We start from the raw sequence: 18,480 nt of genomic DNA, 5'->3' as shown, positions 1-18,480 counted from the left end.
AAAAGATCTAGCAGGGAAAACAACTTTTGTTCTGTGTGATAAGATTGACCTATATAAACTGTGCCAACTGGACAATAGGGGTCAGTCTCGGGGAGTAGCTCACTGGCAGGTGACCTATGAACTAACAGACTGACCCAGAGCTCTGTTAAGTTTTATTCTTGTGCTGTGTAATAAATTGACTGTTGAACCGAATACCTTCTCCTATCACTTCATTCAAAGAACGCGCTGGACTCAGACTACACATAGACTAAATTAAGAGTAAGTTAAAGCCAGAGTCCAACACCTGTTGTACTGTCAATCTAAGGCCACCGTAAATTGGAGGAACAACATATAGTATTCTGTCTGGGAACTCTCCAATTGGATGGCATTAACATAGACTTCTCAGGTTTCTGCTAGCCTACTCCCTGTTCTCTTCTCTATCTCTCTGTCTTTCTTCCAGCTTTACACCCCCTTCCTTCATTTCCAGAGCCATTCCTCCCCTTTCCCCCCCACCCCCCCCCCCCAGCTTGCCTCCTTCCCTAATCCACCTATTACCGTGCTCCTGCTCCACCCTCCCCCAACCATTCTGTTTGGGCCTGGCAACATTCTTCCATAGCTTGATGAAGAGCTCAATCCCAAAACATTGATTCTGCATCTTTACCTTTGCTACATAAAGGACACTTTTTGACCTGCTGAATTTCTCCAGCATCATGTTTTTACAAACAAATTGCACTTAGCAGATTCTGACAAAAAAACAAACTTGAAGATGATGAAAATCTTCAAAATTAAAGATCTTGTGGATAAGATCATGCTGGAACACCATGCAAATGGAGGCCTCTTTCTGAACTGTACAACAATGACTATAAACCAAGAATATCTATTGACACATTAACAAATAAAATTAAACTGATATGTAGGAATGGGATTTGTGGAAATACAGAACTCAGTGGGTCAAGCAGCTTCCCTGGAATGAAAAAAAACTTGAAGTTTCAGGCAGATAGGAGATTAGACAGGGAAAGAGAGAAAACAAATCACTTTTAAGTTGCAGAGAAAATGGGAAACTGGATCAGTAGACGATAACCCCTAACAGCATCTCATGCATTCCCTGCCTCTCTAATTACACCTCCCTCTTCCAGAAGGATTCCCTGCTCCTTATCTCCACTCTAACTATCCCTGCATTCAATTAATTTTTATTTTTCATTTTCTCTAACTGTCACCACCAGACATATTTTCTCCTTCACTTTCACCATTTCAAAAGAACACTTAGCCTAGTGACTCCCTCTTCCCCTATTTACTCCACAAAAACCGCTCCTGAAGGGACTGTCAGATGCAACAGCAGGAAATACATGTCCTGATCTTTCACCACTTCCCACCATGCAGGAACCCAGTTAAATTTTTAATTTTATTCACAGAACAGTAGAAGCTAAAAGTAAAAGAAGGAAGTCTGCAGAGAAACTCCGCAGGTCAAACAATGCTTTATATTGTTCAGGTGCCTTGCTATTCAGTGAGGGCGATCATGTTTCTCCATCTATCATGGTTCTGACCCTCCAAATTGTAGTTGTTGTTGCCTCCTGTTATATAGCAAAGAAATATACACAAGCAATATTTCAGGCTTGAGCCCTTCATCAAAATATGAGCAAAATGTAGTCGGATGCCTGAATAAAATGGTGGTGTGGGGGGGGGGGGGTGGTGGAGTGGCAGGATAGCGGAGCATAGTCCCACATGCAGGAGGTAATAGGTAGCTAAGAGAGGGAGGGCACACCATCAAACACGGGAGGGGGATGGCACTTTGAATGGAGAGGGAAGGGAGTGTAGAACTGGAGAAAAGGAGACAGAAGGATGGAAAAGAAAGCGAGAATGGGTAGTAGAGTAGCAGTAACCGGACAATTCAATGTTGTGCCTTTCTACATCGGAGAGTCTGGGCGCAGACTGGTAGGTCACTTCACTGAGCACCTTCGCTCTATCCGCATCAGAGTCAGGGATCTTCCAGTGGCCAATCATTTTAATTCTGCATGCAACTCCTGGACTGACATGTCTATCGATGGCTTCATGCACTGCTAAACCAAGACCACCTGTAAATTGGAAGACCAACATTCAGTGCACCATAATGTGGAAAACATCACAGTTTGTCTGAATGTTGACAGACAGCCCCAGGTTTTCTGTTGCCTGCCACTCCAGTTCTCCAGCCCACTACCATTCCAACCTTTCTGACTGTGGCCTTTGCATTTTCCAACTTTAGACCATGTCTGCCTGTCATCATTATTTCTGTACAGTTTGGCCTGATGGAAATGTCTTGAAGCTTTGCCACTGACATAAAAGAATGCTTATACTGACTTTAATTTTGTCATCTTGTCTCACCCGATCAAAGACATCCCCTCCTCCCTACCTTCCATGTTACGTAAACTATTTTGTATTTTTCCTCTTCACCAGTTCCAGCATGGAGAACAATGCAGCCTAGACCTGTGGTTATCAACCTTTTTCTTTCCACTTAAATACCACTTTAAGTAATCCCTATACCATCAGTATAGTAGTCCGTGAACTACTCTTTGCAGACGATGCCGCTTTAGTTGCCCATTCAGAGCCAGCTCTTCAGCGCTTGACGTCCTGTTTTGCGGAAACTGCCAAAATGTTTGGCCTGGAAGTCAGCCTGAAGAAAACTGAGGTCCTCCATCAGCCAGCTCCCCACCATAACTACCAGCCCCCCCACATCTCCATCGGGCACACAAAACTCAAAACGGTCAACCAGTTTACCTATCTTGGCTGCACCATTTCATCAGATGCAAGGATTGACAACGAGATAGACAACAGACTCGCCAAGGCAAATAGCGCCTTTGGAAGACTACACAAAAGAGTCTGGAAAAACAACCAACTGAAAAACCTCACAAAAATAAGCGTATACAGAGCCGTTGTCATACCCACACTGTTTGGCTCCGAAGCATGGGTCCTCTACCGGCATCACCTACGGCTCCTAGAACGCTTCCACCAGCGTTGTCTCCGCTCCATCCTCAACATTCACTGGAGTGCTTTCATCTCTAACGTCGAAGTACTCGAGATGGCAGAGGCCGACAGCATCGAGTCCACGCTGCTGAAGATCCAGCTGCGCTGGGTGGGTCACGTCTCCAGAATGGAGGACCATCGCCTTCCCAAGATCGTGTTATATGGCGAGCTCTCCACTGGCCACCGTGACAGAGGTGCACCAAAGAAAAGATACAAGGACTGCCTAAAGAAATCTCTTGGTGCCTGCCACATTGACCACTGCCAGTGGGCTGATATCGCCTCAAACCGTGCATCTTGGCGCCTCACAGTTCGGCGGGCAGCAACCTCCTTTGAAGAAGACCGCAGAGCCCACCTCACTGACAAAAGGCAAAGGAGGAAAAACCCAACACCCAACCCCAACCAACCAATTTTCCGCTGCAACCGTGTCTGCCTGTCCTGCATCGGACTTGTCAGCCACAAACGAGCCTGCAGCTGACGTGGACATTTACCTCCTCCATAAATCTTCGTCCGCGAAGCCAAGCCAAAGAAGAAGATACCATCGGTGCTCTGTGATTAGTAAGGGATTGCTTAAGGAGGTATGTGAGTGGGAAGGGAAGGTTGAGAATCACTGCTCTAGACCCAATCGTTACTGAAATATTTTGCTTGAGAAAAATTGTCATTGGCCCATTTCCTTCAGAGTTATGAAACCATGCACATAAATCGATTAGGTATGATTAAAATAATGGTTCTCAAACTTTTTCTTTCCACCCACATACCACCTTAAGCAATACCTCACTAAACACAGAGCATACTTAAAGTGAGTGGAAGCAAAAAGGTTGAGAACTACTGGTCTAAACTTTTCTACTGAAGAGTCCTGTAACTGAAACATCAAATGTTTTTATTTCCACAGATGTTTGCTGCTCTTCTGAGAGTCTTGACCAGACATTAACCTTGTAGAAAGCTGATGGGCCCCATCCATTCCTTTTGACTAGAATAACACTGCTGGAAGTAAAAGTTTCTTGGCTGCTCTGCAGCAGGATACCCAGACTGGAGGTACCACAATTGTATCCTTCATCCATAGTGTCAAACCACAACTAGAGTAAACACCTCCAATAAATGCTGAGGTGTGCTAATGCACATTTACAAAAAGGTTAGTCCCATCTTGACTTTGGCAAGATATTCCAAGGCAGTATTGCATCATGCAATAAGCTTGACACTGCACTTGTTGAATGATGCAAATTTTATATCCACAGCTTTGTTTAGAACAGGTGTGTCAAACTCAAATTCACGGAGGGCCAAAATTAAAAACTTGGACTAAGTCGAGGGCCGAACTAAATATTTATTGAAAATTTTCAACAACATCTGCATGTTTTCTCTTCTTTCAACATATGTAATGTTAAACTTTTTCTTATTAAAATAAATGTTTAATAATAGTTTTGGATAAACTCTTTCCAGAAGCATTAACAAATGAGAAATAAAATATTCAATAAATAATATTTCTCTATAGAGGATTTGTCAAATGTTGCTAATGTGCTGTCGAATAGTAAAATCTTCCCTACCATATAGTCCTGAGGCCTCTGCCCACACCTTGTTGCTGGGAGAGATCTCCTACGGGGAATGCATTCCCTTGTGGGAAAACCAGTGGTATCATTAGGGAGAGGTCAGTCTGTATACCTGTTATTTTGATTTCTGTCTATATTTGGTCTGGATTTGTATCCTTTATCTCAGGAGTGGCCAAACATTTTTAGCTGAGGGCCAGATTCAGAAAAACATAAGGTGTCACGGGAATATTAAACCCAGCAGTTTTCAACCAGTTACACTGCAAAAAAAATGATAGGCCAGAAAACCAGATTCCTTGCAAATCAAACGAACACATTTTCCCTTGACTTTTTTGATAAAGTATTCATTTTCCCAATGAGTCTGAAATTTTCATCATGTTTAATCAACTGAGGTCAACGTTTTTTTAACTGACATAAACTTTTTTTTATCTGAGATAAATGTTTTTATCGATGAGTAACATTTCAAAGGTTGGTCTAGTAGTTGTTCAAAATGACAGTGACATCTAGTGTTAAAACTAAGAAGTGCATTGTATATACGGTGTAATTTATTGTTAGAGACTATTGTTCTCATGGACCATATACAATTTTATTTTTAAAATTTACCCTTGGCCACAAAAATGAGAAATGGGCCATAGATTGGCCACCCCTGCTGTATCTTCTGGTCCTGGGTGCCTCGAGCATTGCACTCATCTCTTTTTCAATCTTTTTTATTAAACATATTATAGTAAACAATACATGAGGAGAATAGAATGTAGAATTTAATAAAAACAAACATCGATATATTGCAATACATAATAATGATATATTGAACAATATTGTCTCTTTCTCCTCAATTTGGAATATTCAAAAAAAATTATTGTTAAACCCCCATCTCACCTACCAAAATAAACAACAAACAAAAGCAACAAATAAAAAGGCTGGGCAGCCAAAACTGAGAGTTCTCTACAACAGATCAGAACAAACTATTTATCTGGTCCTTGCCAATAAAAAAAACCCAGAAATCCAGAACAGTCTGGAAGGTAAAGTCAAAATACAAATTAACTCATACAAAAATAATTTATAAAAGGATGCTTAGTCTCTTCAAACTTAACAGAGGTATCAAAAGTGCAACTTTAATTTTTTCTAAATTTAAACACGACTTAACTTGAGAGAGCCATTGCATCAAAGTAGGTGAATTAGGATCTTTCCATTTAAATAAAATGGCTCTTCTGGCCAACAGTGTAGTAAATGCCTCAACCTGATGTGCAGAGGTGGGAAGTCAAACAACCTCTGGAAATATAATTCCAAAAATAGCAGTCAATGGATTAGGTTGCATTCTAATACCCAGTATAATTGACAAAGTCTTGAAAATATCTGTCCAATACTTTTCCAAATCAGAGCAAGACCACAACATAGTGTGGCCACTTGTGATTTATATCTATTGCACATAGGACTGATATTGGGAAAGATACAGGCCAATTTATCTTTCAACATAGGAACCTGATGTACTACTTTAAACTGAATCAATGTATGTCAGGCACATAATGAAGAAGTATTAACCATTCCAAAAATATTTTCCAAAAGTTTCTCAAGGAGAAGAGATTGAAGTTCCATTTTGTGGTGTTGCAGTTCCTGCCATTCTGTACCTTTTTCCTTTTCAACACCTTCCAAACCCCTTCTTATTTCCTCCACAGCTCTCTCTTTCATTCATTCTGTCTTCTAGGGAGCTCTGGTGGTTGGTGGTTGGGCTTGGAAATTGAGTATGCCCCACTCCTGGTCTTCATCAATAGATTGCTACAGCTGACAGTAAAGGAAAAGCATTGACAAAATTATGCTGAGACAGTCTTTCATTGGTAAGTTCATCTGCTTAATTTAGCAGCTGTACTTTTGGACATTTTTCTTAATGAATTTATAGCGAGGTTATTATATATGTGCATTGTACAATGTATAGATGCACCAAAATTCTGACTTGCTGTAGCTGAGCAGGGTACATCATAAAAGAAAAAACACAGCTCCAGTAGTGTCCATTAAATGAAATTAAAAGGAGATAATAAATACCAAAGAGAGTTCAATAAAAAATAATGCAGACAGTCCTTTTGTTGTGTCAGAGTAGTCCTTGATTAGTAATAACAAGAGGAGGTTCAAGACTCTGATCGCTGTTGGAAAGAAACTGTTCTTGAACCGAGAGATGCTGGTCTTTAGTCTTCAGTCTTCTGTACCTTCTGCCTGAAGGTAGTAATGAGAAGAGATTGCGACCAGAGTGGTGGGGGTCCTTTATGATATTCGTTGTCTTCTTGATGCAGTTCCTCGCATAGTTGGGAGGTCAGGGCCTATGAAGTATTATTTGATACCTTCTGTAGCTTTCTATGTTCCTGGGCCATTGAATTACAAAACGAATTATAAAACCAGTCACTCTGGTTTTCTACAGTGCACCTGTAGAAATTTGATTTTCTTTCTGGATCTCAATTGTTGAGATGCATAATAGACCCTGGTTGAAGATTATACACAAGATTAAGAAGTGAGTTGATGTACAGGAAATTAAAGGTTAGAATTAATAAGTTTCGCTAAACTTAGAGAAGTCTGAGTTCCAATTCTTCTACCAAATCCAAAAGCCCAATCTGGTATTTAGATAAAGTATGCGTGATATAAGAGGTGCAGATGACAGAGATGTAGGAAGCTTCATAAACAACTGGGATAATCATATAATTTTGAGGAGATAAACTACAGACTTTAGCATAATAGTAGGTTGGCTGATGTGACTTTTAATGCAGAGAGTGATTCATTTGAGGAAAAAAAATCATAAAATCTTATTACCAAAACATAAAGATTGACCAAGGTCCAGGAAATCAAATACTTAATAACTTTGAATGTGAGTGCAGGGGGACAAAAAAGATTTGTAATTGTTACTTCTATTTTGAAAGTTAATAGATAAAGTTAAGTTTCTTGAAGCCCTTTTAGGGAGAAAATTTAAAATGTATAATAGTACCCAAAAATCAATGTCTATAGTTTTTGGGAGAAACTTGAAAAACTGTATAAATTAAGTAGACCCTGAAAGGGGGTGTTTAATTGTGATATGCAATTGACCTGTACCGTCAATTGCAGTGCAGGCATCTGACACCTGGTTATTTGTCTGAGTGCTAGGTGTAGCAGGACTAACCGTGATGTTCTTTGACCAACAGGGCTGCCACTTTCGTGAGAGGCTTGCAGTAGTTAAAGCCTATCTATATCTCTTCGGGATTCTACTAAAGAACGTGATTTGGGAAAGAGTGAAGAACAGCACCACATGTATATGCTGCAGTCTCCAGAGGTTCTAGTTGCTGTTTATCATTTATAATTTCTGGAGGAAATGCAAAACAGGAGATGTCCCGGGGGGTGGGTGGTGAGATATGGGGAAGGGGGGGGGGGGGGGGAATGATCTTCTAGACACACATGGTGAAGATTATCATTTTAAAAAATTTATACATACAGCATGGTAGCAGGCCATTTCGGCTCACGAGTCCGTGCCACCCAATTTATACCCAATTAACTTACACCCTCGGTACATTTTGAACGGTGGAGGAAACCGGAAACCCCAGAGGAAACCCATGTAGACACAGGGAGAACATACCAACACCTTACAGCATGGGATTCGAACCCTGGTCCCGATTACTGACGTTGTAAAGGTGTTACGTTAACTGCTATGCCAACCATGCCACCCCATGTTCAGCATCAAGCCACAAGTACCAGAGGAAGCTATGCCATACAAAGTACAGAGACTTCACCTGACTTCCAGATGTCAGTGAGTACATTTTAAATCCCACCTCCACCACCCCAGTGCACGACTACTTTTAGACCCTGCTCTGTTCAGCAAACCCATCTTACTTGCTTAGCATATTTTGAATATTCAAGTGCTCCATCATATTCTTGCATTGAGTATTATTGTAAGCCTCTATTAGTCCTCTATTGTTCAGAAATCTTGATGTTCAACAACTGGTTCACTTAGTGTTTTCCTTTTAACTCCCCAGGCCCAAATTCCCACACTCCCTTTAAGCTCAACGGAGCCTTGCCGTTCATGTTTCCTCTAAGCTCCATGGGTTCATTGAAAAATGCATTATACTACCATGCAACAAAAAAAATAGAATTTGAAATGTGTTTGTAGATAAATAGGAGTAATATACAATAGTTGGGAAAATCTGCCAATACGGCATTGCTGTAGTCAAGAGAGTTCAAGTTCACATATTGCCACATATCCAAGAGGTTATTTTGCGAGCAGTCTAGTTGGACATCTCAAACATAGTACAAGTAAGACACCGTGCAAAAGTGCCAATTTATGGAGAAAGATCAGTTGGTATGGAGCAAAAGCAATTTTACTATTTTGGGGTTGATTCAAGTGTCTGATAATAGCAGGAAATAAACTCTTTGAATCTGGTGGGAAGGGGGATGAAGAGAGAGTGGCCAGAGTGGAATGGGTAATATGTTGACTGCTTTTCCAAGGCAATGGAAATTCAGATTTATTGTCAGAGTACATTCGTGGCATCACATACAATTCTGAGATTATTTTTCTGCGGGCAAGGTTGAATTAGCACTTATTGGTAGAGCAAGATAAAAATTACACAGCGTATACATGTAAACAAATAAATAACTAAACAGATAACAAATCAACTCTCCATACAGAGAGAATTTTAAAAAATCAATAAAGTGAACAAGTCCTTAAATGAATCCCTAATTGAGTTTGTTGTTGAGGAGTCTGATGGTGGAGGGGCACCAGCTCTTCCTGAACCTGGTGGTGCAAGTCTTGTAGCACCTATACCTCTTTACTGATGGTAACAGCGAGAACTGAGCGTGTGCTGGGTGGTGTGGATCCTTGATGATTGCTGCTGCTCTCTGACGGCAACGTTCCCTATAGATGTTCTTGAGTGGAGGGTTTTGCCTGTGATGTTCTGGACTGTGTCCACTACCTTTTGGAGGGTTTTACCTTGATGCGGCCAGTCAGCACACTTTCCACCACACATCTGTAGAAATTTACCAGGATTTGTCATACCAAACCTCCGCAAACTCCTGTGGGAGTAGAGGTGTTGACCTGCTTTCTTCACAATACCTTCAGTATGTTTGGTCCAGAAAATATCCTCTGAGAGTGACTCCCAATAACTTAAATTTGCTCAGTCTCTCCATCTCTAGAATAATCCAATAATCATTGGATTGCATACCTCTGTCTTTCCCTTCCTGAAGTGAACAATTGGCTGTCGTGGGTGTTGTTAGGTCTGCTTTGTTCATGAATGAGTGAGACAAACACCAGGCTGAGTCGAAATCAGGGTTCTTTGTTCTTTATTACCGGATTGTAACACTTGCGACCAACCAGGTTAGTCGGAGAATGCATTCTGCCGTTATCAGCAAAATGGTGATTTTTTATACCCTTGGATACATGCTTAGAACATCATCATATCATTACTTGTCCAATGACTAAAACTGTTGCTATCCTTTCCCTGCTAGCTTCCTGCCTCTCAATCCATCAATGTCTCTCTTATCTTGTAAGTACAAGGATGCATTCACATCTTGTTACAGCCCTGTACATTCCCATCTCATGATGTTTTACCTAACAGGAGTACAAGGACACCTCCCCTTCTTGTTACTGCCCTGTACAGGGTAACTCCCTACACATTCCCATCTCATGATGTTTTACCTTACAGTGTACAGGGAGAATAATAGGGGACTGAGTATGCAGCCTTGTGGTACCCCATTTGAGGACATTTGTGAAGGAGTTGCTGTCACCGATCCTCTCTGCAGCCTGCGAATAGAAAGGGTTCCAATTGCAGAGAAGATTACTGAGACTGCGGTCACGTTGCTAAGGGATTAGTTGTCTAGGGACTGTTGTTCTGAAAGCTGAGCTGAACTTGATAAAGAGTAATCTGATGTAGGTGTCTTTGTTGTCCAGGTGTTCCAGGGCTGAGTGTGGGGCCAGGGTTCTAGATTATTAGTGTTTTGTTATAGATCATTTTTATAGAGTCTTACAACATGGAAACTGGCCCACATGCTGAACAATGTGCCCTCCTGCTTTAGTCCCACTTGCCCTCATTACACCCATATCCCTCCAAAGCATCTCCCATCTATGTAATTATTCAAGGAAGCTAGCGTACCTGGCTCTAACACTTCGTCAGGAAGCTCATTTCATATTCCAATTGCCCTGGCAGAACTATTCAAAACCCGTTTAAAAGTTTCAAAAAAATTCTTTTACAACTGTTGATTATTCTGTTGAAGAACCTTACAAGTAGTTATGAGAAAGATTAAAGCTCAAATGGTTAAATAAACGGCTACTAATCAGCCTGGAATTGTTGAAGAAACTTGGCCGATCAGACCTCTAGCGTCGATTTTGACACAGCCCCGACCGCGGCGATTGTCAACGGGTGGGGTCCACACCACGTCGGCACCAACCTCGCGTAACTGCTGTGAAATGGCGCCAGCGATTGGCATCCCCTCCAGAGCAGGAAGTCCAATCGCGCATGCGTGCTACTTTTAAATTGGCCCAGGCTACAGGAGGACCCGACCTCCCTCAGTCCAGCGACTCTGGGCGGGTGGGGGGGGGGGGTCCGTACCCATAGTCGAGCTGTCCCGACTCCCTATTTCAGCGGAGGAAGAGGAAGATGTCGCTGGAATAGAGGAGGAAGAAGAACAACTTGAGGAGGAAGAAGGCTTTACTGAGGATAGACCTGTGTTGAGGCAGACTTTTAAGATTAAGTCTGACTCCTCACACTCTAATAATGCCTTGTCTGATTTATCCAAGCAAATGGAGAACTTGGCCATGCAGGTGAGCCAAGGATTTTCAGTAGTCAAGGAGCAATTGTTGTCTGGATCTGTTGTTGGATAAATCCCCAAAATGGATAGTTAGAACAAAAATGGCTAAACAGTTAATGACGGTAATGAAAGATATAAATTTGGTAGAGATTTGGAGGAAGTGAAACCCTACTGAGAAGGATTTTTCTTTTTATTCATCCCAGCATGATTCTTACTCTAGAATAGACTTATTTTTAGTATCAGTGTAATTACAAGGAAGAATTTTTAAAGCTGAATATAAAAGTAGGATTTTGTCTGATCATTCTTTGTTGTTAATTATTTGTACTGGTTCTAAGATAGTGGAGGATGTGTATGAATGGAAATTTAATTCGATGTTGAAAAATTCTGACATTAAGTTCATGAGGGATCATATACAGTCATTTTTGAAAATCATGTAGATTTGGTTGATAGTAAACTTGTTTTGTGGGATGCTCTGAAAGCTTATTTGAGGGGACAGATTATTAGTTATACAGCTAAAATTTAAAAAAAACATTTGGCTGAGACTAATAAATTAGAGATAGGGATTTTGGAAAAAGAAGTACAGCGGGAAATAAAAAATACATGGATGGGAAAGGTATGGAGGGGAATGGACTGGGTCCAAGTCAGTGGGACTAGGCAAAAAAAAATGTTTCGGCACAGACTAGAAGGGGCCTGTTTCTGTGCTGTAATATTCTATGATTCTAAGGAGACCAGATGTAATAAATACAGGATTCCCCTCGTCATTGCCTACCACCCCACTAGCCTCCACATCCAACATATTATCTTCCATAATTACCACCAGCTTCAACATGATTACACCACTAAACACATCTACCCTCTCCGCCTTCTGTAGGGACTGCTTCTTCCATGACTCCTGCATCCACTCATCCCTCCCCACCAATTTTCCCCCTGGCACCTACCCCTGTAGCCACAGAAAGTGCCACACTTGTGCCCACACTTCCTTCCTCACCTCCATTCTGGGTCCCAAACAGTTGTTTAAATTGAAGTAAACCTGTCGTGGTCGCATACTTACCTTCGTCTGGAGTGGTGCTGGCCACCGTTGATGATATAAGTGATGTGACACATGTGATAGGAGTAAAAGCATGCATGTCAAGTATCAATATACGGTGTGAATCTCAGATGCAGGAGGAGGAGAGTGAGGATCAGCCATGAGGTAGTGAGCCAATAAAGTCAAAGGAGTTTAGCTGGGTGGTGCTTGGGGAGTTGAAGAATGCAATGTTGTATTTAGTGAATAACAAAAAAAAGAAAGTCAACATTATGGTGTGCTAAAAGAAATGAGTGAGTAATTATTTGTAAACTGTGGAAAATCAGTGCTGTTACAAAGCATCACTTCATTTGTATATTCGCGGGAATTATCTACTGCATCCAGTACTACCTTTTGGGTCCTTCTCTACATCGGAGAGACTGAGTGCAGACTGAAAAAATGCTTCACTGAGCACCTTCGCTCTGTCCGCATCAGTGACAGGGCCAATCACTTCATTCTGTACCCCATTCCTATTCTCGTACGTCTGATCATTGCTTCATGTATTATCCCACAAAGACTACCCATAAATTGCAATAACAACATTGGATTTCCTGTCTGGGCACTCTCCAATTGGATGGCATTAACACTGATATCTCGTTTCTGCTAGCCTGTTCTCCCTCCCTTCCCTTCCCCTGTCTTTCCTCCAGCTCTCCAACCCCTTACCTCTCCATTTGCAGCCATCCCTCCTCTTTCTGCTTGCTGGTGTGCTTTCCCTATCTTATCCACCTATCACCTCCTACTTTTGGGACTGTTCTCCTGCCCCTCCTCCTGACCATTTTGTTCTGGTGATTGCCCACATTTTTTCATACTTTGATGAAGAATTCAAGCCCGAAATGTTGGCGATGTACTTTTATCTGTGCTATGTAAAGTACACAGTGCCTGCCCACATTTTTTCATACTTTGACAAAGGGTTCAAGTCTGAAATGTTGGTTATGTAGCTTTCCATAAAGTAACTGTTTGATCAGCTGAGTTTCTCCAGCATTGTGTTTTACTTTGCAAAATTCATGCTGCGTCTTCTTGATAGATCCATTTTGCTCCAGATGCCTCACTATTTCTTCTTTAATGATAGCTTCAAGCATTTTCACAACTACAGATGTTAAACTAACTGGCTATAGTTCCTTGCTTTTTGCCTACATAATTTTTTGAATAGTACCGTGACATTTGCCATCTTCCAATCCACCAGTACCTGCCCAGAGTCCAGAGACTTTTGGTAAATTATCAGCAAAGCCTCGACATTAACTTCTGCCATTTCTTTCAGTACCCTGGGATGCATTCCATCAGGACCCATGGACTTGTTTATTTTTAGACCTCCACGTTTTTGAGTACTACCTATTTAGTGATAGCTATTACATCCAGGTCCTCATCTCCCATTACATCCATACATCTGTCTTTAGCATGTTCGACATGTCCTCCACTGTGAAGAATTTTTTTTTAAACTTTATTTAAGATTTTATAACATGAATAAAATAGAAAGTTACAGTAAAATGATTAAACGTAAGATAATAAAAATTACAGTACTACATCGGCAGACTAAATAAACTAAACCCCCCCCCCCAATAATTAGTACACAACATTAATGACCTAGCTTAAAGTTAGTCTAACCCCCCCCAAGATAAAGAGTGAAAGAGTGAAGAGTTAATAAAATGAACAATATTATATAAAAAAGCCCACTTACACAAAAAAAAGATAAAACAACAAATAAAGATACTAATAACAAAAAAAAGTTATCAATACTAAAATATCAGACTTAAAAACATATTTAAATCAAACTTAAATGCATATATTTAGCAAACAGAGTCCACTTCAACCTATAAAAAGACATCTTATCCTGAATTGAAAAAGATCTCCTTTCCATCGTCAAACAGGACTTCATCTCCAAATACCACCTATCTAAAGTTAATATATTTCTATCTTTCCAAGTAAGAGCTATACATTTCTTGGCCACAGCTAAAGCTAAATAGATAAAGGAAATCTGATAATCTTGTAGGCCTAAATCAATTAATGATTGCATATTCCCTAATAAAAATATACCAGGATCTAATACAAGACAAATATTATATAAACTATTAAATATAGATTGAATACCCTTCCAAAACTGTTGCAATCGATCACAAAGCCAGACAGTATGCAAAAAAGTATTAGCCGTCTGGACACAGCGAAAACAGCAATCCGACTTACTAAGGCCAAACTTTTTTAGTTTCTCCGGTGTTAAATATAACTGATGTATAAAATTATAATTAATCATTGCTAATCTAGCATTAACCAATTTCTGAATACTATTCTGACAAATTTCCATCCAGGCTTCTTCAGCTATTGTAAAACCTAAATCTTTTTCCCATTTCAACTTATCTTTATCCCAATTTTTTTTACTATCAATTTCTTGTAAAATACAATACAAATCAGATATATATCCCTTTTGTGGGATTGAAAGTACGTATTCCTCAAAATTAGAATCAGGCAATAAAATCATATGTTGACCACATATCTGTTTTACAAAAGATCTTAATTGATAATACACAAATACAGAGTTTCCACTAATACCGAATTTCCTTTGTAATTCATCAAAAGAACAAAAACATCCCTCAGAAAAACAATCGGATAAATTTTTTATTCCCTTCCTTTCCCACTGTTTCAAAGTGATATTGGAGACTGTAAAAGGAACAAGTTGATTGTTATATAATGGCAATCGTCCAGACCATTTATTTTTGAGCCCCAATTTATTAAGTTTACTTGTCCATAAATTTAATAAATGCTTCAATATTGGGACATCATAAGTTCGTAATAAATTTTTATTCCATCGAAACAAAAACTCATGAGAAAATTTTTCTGAAATAACCGCCATTTCTATCTTTGCCCAACTGGGCGGATCATCCATATTCATTAATGCACTAAGAAATTTAAATTGAGCTGCTTCATAATAATGTTGAAAATTCGGTAATCTTAAATCTCCAAATTGAAAATCCCATATCAGCTTTCTCATCACTACCCTCGGAAATTTTCCCTTCCATAAAAAGTCTCTAATTGCTTTATATAGATCCTAAAAAAAACTTTTATTTAAAAAAATAAGGAATTGATTGAAACAAATATTGTATTCGAGGAAAAATATTCATTTTTATAGTATTAATCCTCCCCTATAAACCCAAAGGCAAATCCTTCCACCTAATCAAATCTAATTTAATCCTTTTTATTAAAGGAAGATGATTAATTGAATACAAATCTTGAAATTCCATATTAACATTAATTCCTAAATATTTAATTTGTGTGGTCCACTTCAAATTTGTAATACTTTTATACATTGAATAATCATTTTTACAAATTGATAAAATTTCACTTTTGGTCCAATTTACTTTATAACCAGATAATTGACCATAAATTTCTAAACATTCTTGAATTGCTGGTAAAGAAATGCCCGGATCCACCAAATATAATAAAACATCATCAGCAAATAGATTAATCTTATATTCCTCATTCAAAACTCTCATACCTTTAACATTTTCATTTTGACGTATTAATTGTGCCAAAGGCTCAATGACTATAATGAATAAAGCAGGTGACAATGGGCATCCTTGTCAAGTAGACCTTGTTAAATTAAAAGATTCTGAGATCTGCCCATTGACAGCAATTCTGGCCTTCGGGCTATTATATAAAGCCTTTATCGATCCAATAAATGAAGAACCAAAACAAAATTTCTCAAGTACTTTAAACCAAAACTTCCACTCTATCAAAAGCCTTTTCTGCATCCAGCGAAACCACTATTGGATAATTCATCTGAGATTTAGATTTATTTATCAAAGTTATTAAATGCAAAATATTATCTGACGCATATCTATGTTTTATAAATCCTGTTTGATCACTATGTATTATTTTAGGCAAATATTGAGCTAATCGATTAGCCATAGCTTTTGCTACAATTTTATAATCTACATTTAACAGCGATATTGGTCTATAAGAAGAAACCTGTAAAGGATCTTTATCTATTTTTGGTATAACTGTAATTATTGCATTGGAACAAGACTCGGGTAATCGAAAAGTGTCATAAATTTGTTGTAAAACATCCTGATAAATAGGAAATATATCAGCATAAAAAGTTTTGTAAAACTCTATAGAAAACCCATCTTCACCAGGTGCCTTTCCATTTGGCATCTCTCTTATCGCCATTTCTATTTCATTTTCTGTAAAGGATTTATCTAACTCCTGTCTATCTTCTTGATTCAATTGTGGCAATTTAATATTTTTCAAAAAAGAATCTATAGCATCTTCAGTTACATCTTTACATTCCGAAGTATATAATTTTTTATAGAAATTACAAAATTCCTCATTAATTTCCTTTTGACTAAAAGTAATACCCAATTTCTTTCTAATTACTGGTATAATTCTAGATAATTGTACCTTTTTTAACTGCCATGACTGAACTTTATGAGCTTTCTCACCCCATTCATAAAATTTATGTTTAGTTTGGTTCATTAAACATTCAAACCGATAAGTTTGTAATTCATTATATTTAAATTTTAAATTAGTTAACTGATTCTTTTGCATTTCAGTAGCATTTTTTTTAAATTCTTTTTCAGTAACAGTTAACTTTTTCTCTAAATCTTCAATCTCTTTAATTCTCTCTTTCTTTACTTTAGAAACATAACTAATAATTTGACCTCATAAAAAAGCTTTCATTGCATCCCATAAAACAAATTGACTAGAAACAGAATTACTATTATTACTAATAAAAACCTCAATTTGTTGTTTTAAATAATTCCGGTTTTTGCAGTAACATAGTGTTGAATCTCCATCTTGGAGCTCTCTGAACATCCTGTGAACTCTGATATTCTAATAATAATAATGAATGGTCCGAAACCAGTCTAGCCTTATAATCCACAGATGTAACCCTATCCTGCAAATGTGTTGAAATTAAAAAATAATCAATTCTAGAAAAAGAATTATGTCGTGACGAATAAAAAGAAAACTCTTTCTCTGTAGGATTAAATCTTCGCCAAATATCAAATCTGACATCATATTAGTTACTTGAACTGCCATCTTCGATTTCTTAATTATTCTTGGATACTTGTCCAATAAAGGCTCCAACACCACATTCAAATCTCCCCCAATCATCACATTAGAATTTGATTGTCCAAGTAATAAAGACATATCAACAACAGAAGCTGTATCCTCAACATTTGGAGCATAAACATCAAGCAATGTCCAAGGTTCATTAAAAATTGTACAGTTCAATTTTAATAATCTTCCACCATTTTTCTCTTCATTCTGTAACTGAAACGGTAAATTCTTGTGCACCAAAATTGCCACTCCTTTTGCTTTTGAATTAAATGAAGAATAAAAAACTTGTCCAACCCATTCACGTTTGAGTTTCAAATGTTCCTTATCTGTCAAATGAGTTTCCTGTAAAAAAGCCACATCAACTTTTAATTTTTTTAAGTAAGCAAGTACTTTCTTACGCTTAATGGGATTATTTAAACCCTGGACATTAAAAGAAGCAAACTTCAATTTAGACATTCCTTACAGCAACTCAACACAAGAAAAAAAAGAAAAGAAAAAAAAAGAAGAAAAGAAATCCCCCCCAAAAATCCTCCTTTTATTCCCTCTTAAAACTACAATCAAGAACAAATAAAAAAAAAGAAAAAAGAGAGAAAAAAAATATTTATTTTTAAAAAAAAGTAATAAAAAAAAACTTCACTCCTTAAGCCAAAAATTAAGGAAAAAAAACAGGCAGGAGGTTACTACTACCTCCTCCTGTTTAAACCGCACAATGCGGTAACTCCCACAAAATACTGGGTGTGAGATAACTCACACGTAGCTGACAACTTCTGGAAAATAGTGCCCACCCAGTTCCCTCTCCCAACTCCCATTTCGTATTAAACAATCATCAATGACTAAAATCTTCCAAAAAAAAAGATGTATTCTTTTTTTAATCAATTTTATCACTTCGACCACCATTGCTTCCATTTCTTCTTGGAATCTGATTCCCATCTTGTATCCCCACTCTCTTTGGAGACCGAGGAGGACTACGTCGTTCTTGAAATTGCGTAATCAGTAAAGATTGAGCAAAGTCCATAGCTTCTTTAGGATTATCAAAAAACTTTGGCTGATATACATCCTGAAAAATCTTCAATACCGCAGGGTACCTAAAAGTTGCCTTGTATCCTT

The 18,480-nt window shown here is 38.5% G+C and overlaps 1 long non-coding RNA gene across 3 annotated transcripts in view; it reads left to right on the top strand.

Annotated features, from left to right (window-relative positions):
- LOC138741341 (uncharacterized) overlaps positions 1 to 18,480 on the top strand; it is a 99,359-nt gene that overhangs the window by 1,609 nt on the left and 79,270 nt on the right. Inside the window, exons 2-4 of one of the 3 annotated variants that reach the window (XR_011343462.1) lie at positions 3,866 to 4,008; positions 6,217 to 6,346; positions 7,673 to 7,800. This is a non-coding gene — a long non-coding RNA (uncharacterized lncRNA). Of the gene's footprint in view, positions 1 to 3,865; positions 4,106 to 6,216; positions 6,347 to 7,672; positions 7,855 to 18,480 lie in introns of those variants that run through there. The other 2 variants (XR_011343461.1, XR_011343460.1) reach the window with 2 other exon arrangements.

Source organism: Narcine bancroftii, chromosome 8 (assembly GCF_036971445.1).
Source record: "Narcine bancroftii isolate sNarBan1 chromosome 8, sNarBan1.hap1, whole genome shotgun sequence".
NCBI lineage: Eukaryota > Metazoa > Chordata > Chondrichthyes > Torpediniformes > Narcinidae > Narcine > Narcine bancroftii.
Note: the sequence above shows the minus strand (reverse complement) of the source record. Positions and strands in the feature narration are given on the sequence as shown.